Genomic DNA, 5,584 nt, shown 5'->3' with positions numbered 1-5,584 from the left:
TGTGCGGCTCATTTGCTGGTAATGGATGGATATGAAGATTTGCCGATATTATTGTCTGTCATTCAATCTAACAAAGTGAACATTTATTGCATATATATTAAAAATTATCCCTTAATCGAGTGGGGCTGGGGTTGCAGTTATTGGAGTCTTCCCAGAGGTGAAGTCCCCTTGGATAGGAGCGGGGAGGGCCGCTCTTCGCCTCCCGTGCGATTCCCTTCGGAACATGTTTCAAAATTGCTTTAATCCACCGCTAAATTGAGCTGTTTTACTAACTGTCCACGATATCATAAACAGTTTGAGGAGCTAATGGACGAGATGTTATAAAAATAGTGGACGTAAGGCACAGAAGAGGCGATATATTCGCCCAGGAGTGATGGCCGGGGACCCAGCCACGGCAAACAAGCCCTCTTTGTCTCCCCCGTGCTTACATCATTTTCTAATTAGGCATAAAATTGTCTTCATACACTGGTATCGCTGGCTTCATAAACATAACCATTATGGTTCATAAGGACCCCATTGTGGGGAGCCCCTCTCAAAATAGAAAAGGATCTGGAGAGGCCCAGAGAAAAAAACATCCCCTTTGTTTTCTCTTTTAAGAAGACGGATGGGCAATGTCACGCAGATGATTACTTTGGACTATTAAATTGTCAGAAAGGAAGAATTTCCCTATTAATAAAGGGATTATGGGGGAGCGATGGAGCTGGATGCTGGAGGCTGGCGAGGCGCGGGGTGCGCGGGGATGGCGGGGCGCCGCGGGGGGAGCACCGCGGCAGGGCACGGCGCGGCACGGCCCGGCCCGGCCCGGCACGGCCGTGGGAGCCGTGGGATTCCCGCCGTGGCGCTCCGGGAGCGAGCCCGGCCGTGGCTTGGTGCCACGCACCCGCGGAGCAGCGGGCAGCCCCGGCCCCGGCGCCGGGATAACTGGATGGAGATGGATGGAGCCGCCTATCGCCCCCGACGCCGTGTCAGCCCCCGGACAATTACTGTCTCCAGAGGGATGGACAGACTGACTGACACTGACCTCTGCCCACGAGCCTACTGGCGGCCCCGAGGAGCTTATGTGCAATTTGCTGGATTTCGTTTACAATAACCCGACTTGACATAAATAACTCTCCATGCTGTGTCTACGCCCGCCTGACCTCCTGAACTAGCGCGGAAACACTGCCGTATTGATCAGGGGCGCGGGGTTTTTTTCTTACTTTCTTTCTTTTTTTTTTTCTTTTTTTTTTTCTTTCCCCTCTCTTTTTGGTCCACGAAGACCCGCTCGCTCGGTCCCTAGGTCCGCGCGCTCCCCGAGCCGGACCCAGCCCGGTCCCCCACGCCCTGCTGAACCGGGAGAGCGGTCCTTTTTCCTCGGACCCCGTTTTTCCCTTTGGGAAGGTTTCCTAAGGTTAGAAAGTGGCAGGAGTTATGTCTCGTGTCGCGACAGCCAGCGGCGAGTCGCGACATCCCGAGGAGGGCCAGCAGGGAAGACCCAGGGAGGCTTGGGCTCCCTGAAAGCCTCCGCTCCCGCTCCGTCCCGTCCTTCTCCGCATCGCCTCCCCGCCGGTGCTCGGGGCTCCGCGGGGGCGAGCGGGAGGGACGGAGGGAAAATAAATAGTGGGGACCAAAAGGACGGGGTGGGGGCGGGGGGGAAAGGGAGTCCCCGGCAGCAGCCTTGCGGGGCTGGGCTGGTGTTATCCATTTAGTGTGACATATGGAAATCTCTCTGCGGACCCACAATTAAAGGAGCCGGCCCTCCGCCCTTTATTCCCCACTAACTTTTGTGTTAAATGTGAACAACCTGGCGGTATCCATTCTGGCTCTATTACCAAGTGAATGTCGGCTCCAAGGCCGCCTTCCTTTCTGCCTATTCTGGGGCTGCCTCCCACGCAGATTTATGTATTTTTGATATTAAATTCTTTCTATCATTAAGCCTGCTCTCTTGTTGACTTTCATTGACCCCTGCCCTTGTCCCCATACTTTTCCATATTTAATACCGGGACATTTTTGCCGGTGCCCTCCTCTCTTTGTTCCCTCCCGGTTGACTGCCGCCCCTAATGGCATGTGCTGTTTGCTCTGTTGTTGAACTTGGTAGGGTCACATAGTCTTGCGCTGTGATATCCTCCGCATTTCCAGCCCTGCCATTCTGGGGAGGGGCCTTGTGGAACAAGCCTTTTTTTCCCCTAGCTACCGGGCTTCCTAATGACTTAAGCAAACACCTTCGCTAATGACGCCCCAGGCTCCCTCATCCCCTCGGGGTTTTGTTTAGCTGAACTCCTAGCGCTCTGCCTGTCCCACTGGTAGCGTGGCCTTTCTGACCTGAGACATCGCAGCTCTTCTCCTTGGAGCGGGCTGCCTTGTCCAGCTCCGCCTGGGCCAAAGGCCAGGATCATGGGAGCATTGCATGCCACCAGCTGCTTGAGGTGACACCGAGTTACAAAGAAGAACCGCCAAAGGAAACTTCGGCTCACACAGGCAAATGAATGTGTTCATTTATCTCCTCTGACTCCGCGGTTCGCGGCGTGCCTCGGCCCTGCAGCTTGGCTGGGGGAGCGGGTAAATGTCCTTCCCAAGAAAGATTGGCTCACTTCTCCTAGGCCGGTCTGTTCAGTATCATTATGTGACCGGTTTTCAGAATTGAAGTTGCCTGGTGTTTTGATTCTTCCCTGCCTGTGCAGTTGTGCCCTGGAGGTCCCTTCAAAATGGATGCTAATTGTTGGGGCTGCACACTGCTGCCTGCTAAAATGCCCCAGAGCTCCCAGGCCCTGCTCCTCAATGGCTTAATTGACAAGGACTTGTCTGTATTTAGGAGCAGCTGGTCCAAAGCATTGGCACATCAGTGCAATCTTAACACAGCATCCCTAGCCTGGAGGAGTATGAGGGTAAACGTGGTTAAAATGAAGGAAGATTTATAGTCGGCCCCCTTGGGTAATGCGGCAGAAGACAGCTACCAAGATTTTCCCTAGTAGGGGTTTCATTCATCAGCTTCCCGGCCTCAGTAACGTGTCTAGGAGCCACGTTCCAGCTATTATTAATAATAGGAGGTGGCCATTTAGCACAATTAGGCAGGTGACAATATTCCACAATAATGCGTGGCTCCAAACGAGACGGGGAGCCGCTAACGCACACATCCGTGGCCGAGGAGCGCCGGGTCTCTGCTCTGCGCCCACGTCCCGAGTGGGTCCGGGGCTGGCCCGGGGGGCAGCCAGCGCTCCTCTACCTGCGGAGCCCCCGGCGCTAAATCCTGGCAGGCACCGGTTTACCTTCCGCCTACGAGGAGGGCTGGGAAAGAGCTTCTCCCGCCGAACTCCCTCCTCGAAACCCTGGCCGCGATCCTCGGCAGACGCGTACCGGGTTGAAAATATCCTTCTCCGAATTTTAAATTAAGGCTGTCTTTCATTTCGGTGGCAGGGATGAAATACATATGTTTTTTTCACACTGTCTTTAAGCGCTTCTTCTCGTGAGCTGCCCATTTATACCATTTAAACTTATTTGATTTCTAAACGGGAACGGCTAGGTTTATTTTCTGTACAGGGTTATTCAGCGTTTTACAAAGAAGGTTTATGGCGCGGCTTAAAACTAAGGGGTTTTTTGTTGTTGTTGTTTTGCAATGTGTGGGAAATACTTTTATGTTCACACAGTTCGCCCCATGAATAGGGATAATAGGTTCGGGATCCTCATTGAAATTTGAAGTTTTTAAACAGAAATTCCCTAACTTTTGCTCGTTTTCTCAACTTTTTTTCGTAGGAACAATGCCAACATTGAAGCCCTCGGTTGGAGTCTGCACAGTTGGAGATCTTTGGTGCCATTTTAGACATCTTTGGATTTCATCAATCAAACTGACTGCAATTTTCCATAAAAACCCTGAATTTGGGTCAGAAAGTGGGCAAAGCAGATAAAGATCGTTCGAGCTGTCTTATAAGATGATAAATAGATATCCTTTCAGTCCAACAATGCAAGAAGTGCAGTTTTGTAATTCACTTCCATTGGTTTTGAATGCAGTGAGTCGAAACAATTTATACATGTTTTCCCATGGTTAGAAGATGTCTTTACATACTTGTCAATAGTAACTTGACCTTTTTCCCCACTGAGCTACGAAGAGGTGCTTTTCCCCCCCCCCCCCCCTCTCTTCCAGAGTACAGAAAAGGGTTGTATTGGGATGGGTTTTGTTGGTTTTTTTGGGTTTTATTGTGTCCGCCCCCCTCCCCTTCTTGTAGCGACTAAATCAATAGGTTATTTCTTCTTATCCCGAGGTTTAAGCAGATGGTAGGTGCAGCTCACCACTCTGCCCACGAGGTATTTTGCTCCGTGCAGTGATGGGCGAGCGGCCCGAGCGAGGTTTTAGCCGGACCTGTTGGATTCGCCCAGTGTATTCTTGACCTTGGAGAATGTTTTTTCATCTGAACGGGGCGGGGGGGGGGAGGGGGGGCGGAAGAAGCCCTAAAAGTCTCGGGCGGAGCCCTCGGTGGAACCTGCCAACCTGCCACAGCTGGCAGAACCCTGCCGTGGGGTGGGTTTCTGCCCGCTCGGTCCAACAGCTCCCGGCCGGAGGGAGGAGGAATACCTCGCAGGGGAGAGCCTGTCCTCGGGCCAGCCCATCAGATGCTCCACACGTCCGGGCGGGACTGGGACGGGCAGCTCATATCGTAAGGGTGGCCCGCGGACGTGTGGAACATCTTTAGTGTCACCAGCAACAGGGCTTGGGCTGGAGGTGTTTCGGAAAGTCAGCTAAGAACATTGGCCTGGCTCTGCAGGGTGGGGAAACTGAGGCACGGAGCCTCTTTCCCACGGCTGGGACCCGGGGTGGCCCATTCCTCGCCGGCCCTTGCCCATCGCTACGAAGCGAAACGAAGGACCCTTCTGGGAAGAGGGCAGGCGAGAAGGATGTATGTCTGGGGGGCCTGAACTCCTCCAGTTTCCCGGGGATTTGCTCCCGCGGGGCGGCCCACCGGGTCCCCGCGCTCTGCGGGCGCCCAGCCCGCCCTGTGCCTCGGGTCAGACTGCCGCAAACCGGTCCCAGGCCCGGGCAGAGGAGGGTGGTGGAGGGAGGAGGACCGGAGATAAGGCATTAGCTTTTGCCTTTCCTCCCCTCGCCTTGAACACGACAGCCCTGCTAAGTGCTGAACACTCCCCGCTAATGGATGACCTGCGGTGTGCAGCTGCCTCCCGCTCCTCGGATAAAGGCTGCTTTTACTATTAATTGCATTTGTAACGTGAGCGCAGTTCCCAGCTAAAACAACCCAGAAACGGCAGCATCCGCGTTGCGGCGGGCACAGCCGCCCTCCCGGAGCACCCGGACCCTCCTGCAGGGCGCAGGCGGGGTACCCGGCCTCTGGCTGCCCCTTGGGGGGACAACCGGGGCAAGGGGGGAAGGAGGTGGCCCAGCTGCCCGACAACCTTTCTGCCTCTTTGCAAAGGACCACGTGGAAAGGCGGAGGGAATGGGTTAAAGCAGCTCGTGGCCACTCGTCGCTTCTTCCCACGGGCTCCGTGGGCGTGAAGCAGAGCGTTTCACGCCGTGCAAATTTCGAGGCTGCGACTAGTTCCCCTCCCTGAGGCGGATTTTGGGTGAAATTCCACCTGAACGAGATTTAAAAAAAAAG

The 5,584-nt window shown here is 54.3% G+C and overlaps 1 long non-coding RNA gene across 1 annotated transcript in view; it reads left to right on the top strand.

The window, feature by feature from the left end:
* The window catches only part of LOC135313261 (uncharacterized), a 7,517-nt gene extending 3,581 nt beyond the window's left edge, over positions 1 to 3,936 (top strand). The window contains exon 2 of the long non-coding RNA XR_010372878.1: positions 3,730 to 3,936. This is a non-coding gene — a long non-coding RNA (uncharacterized LOC135313261). The remainder of the gene's footprint in view (positions 1 to 3,729) is intronic.
* Positions 3,937 to 5,584: the final 1,648 nt, after the last annotated feature.

Source organism: Phalacrocorax carbo, chromosome 4, assembly GCF_963921805.1.
Source record: "Phalacrocorax carbo chromosome 4, bPhaCar2.1, whole genome shotgun sequence".
NCBI lineage: Eukaryota > Metazoa > Chordata > Aves > Suliformes > Phalacrocoracidae > Phalacrocorax > Phalacrocorax carbo.
This window is presented reverse-complemented; position numbering and strand designations above follow the sequence as displayed.